Source organism: Orycteropus afer, unplaced genomic scaffold (genome assembly GCF_000298275.1).
Source record: "Orycteropus afer afer isolate SDZICR_OR568_19922 unplaced genomic scaffold, OryAfe1.0 scaffold00327, whole genome shotgun sequence".
Lineage (NCBI taxonomy): Eukaryota > Metazoa > Chordata > Mammalia > Tubulidentata > Orycteropodidae > Orycteropus > Orycteropus afer.
The window spans coordinates 2,891,993-2,893,167 of record NW_006921914.1 but is presented as its reverse complement, the minus strand read 5'-3'; the positions used below and the strand labels follow the sequence as shown (position 1 = coordinate 2,893,167).

The 1,175-nt window shown below is 36.5% G+C and overlaps 1 protein-coding gene across 1 annotated transcript in view; it reads right to left on the bottom strand.

Moving 5' to 3' along the window:
* Positions 1 to 1,175, bottom strand: part of CENPI (centromere protein I) — a 119,237-nt gene that overhangs the window by 79,902 nt on the left and 38,160 nt on the right. The window lies entirely within an intron of this gene.

Sequence of the window (1,175 nt, the reverse complement as noted above, 5' to 3'; positions counted from 1 at the left end):
TGACTGCTAACCAGAAGGCTGGCGGTTGAAACCCACCAGCCACTCCTCAGAAGGAAGATGGGACAATCTACTTCCATAGTGATACTACCTCAGAAACCCAAGGAGGGGTCGCTATGAGTCGGATCCGACTCTATGGCACATAACACCTCCACCACCACCACATGAAAACTAAATAACACACTACTACAAAACTAGTAGGTCATAGCAGAAATCAAAAGTAAAATTAAAAAAATACTTAAAATCAAATAAAAATGAAAACACAACATACCAAAACCTCAGCGTTCGGAGGGAAATTCATAGCAATAAATGTTTACATTAAAAAGAGAAGAAAGATCTAAAATAAATAAATTAAACTGACAACATGAACAAATAGAAAACGAAGAACAAAAGAAGGCCAAAGCTACCAGAAGAAAGGAAATAATAAAGATCAGAGCAAAAATAAATGAGATAGAAAACAGAAAAACAATAGAATCAACAAAACAAGAAGCTGATTCTCTGAAAGCATCAATAAAATGGACAAATAACTGGCTAGACTGAAAAAAGAAAAAAGTGAGAAGAGGTAAATAACCATAAGATTATTCAAAATAGTTAACAAATGTAAAACAACTCAAATGCCTATCAACTAGATGAATGGATAAAACCCATTACCTTCAAGTCTATTCCTACTCATAGTGACCTTATAGGACAGAGCAGAATTGTTCCATAAGGGTTCCAAGGCTATAAATCTTTATGGCAGGAGATTGCCTCATTGTTCTCCCAGAGAGACTGGTGGATTTGATCTGGCAACCTTTTCCTTATCAGCTAAATGATTTAATGCCACCAGAGCTTCTTGATGATGGATAAACAAAATATATTTATCCATTTGACTCATTTGAGTTTATATCCCCAACGAGATATTACATAGCCATAAATAGAAATGGAGTTCTAAAACATGTATTAACCTTGAAAACATTGTGCTAAGTGAAATAACAAGACACAAAAGGACAAATACTGTATGATTCCACCTACATGAAATATCTGTAACAAGCAAATATATAGAGACAGTCAAGTAGATTAATAGTTGCCTAGCACCTTAAGGGGAGCTCTGGTAGCATAGTGGCTAAGGCACTTGACTGCTAACCAGAAGCCTGGCGGTTCAAACCCACCAGCCACTCCTCGGAAGGAAGGTTGGGCAA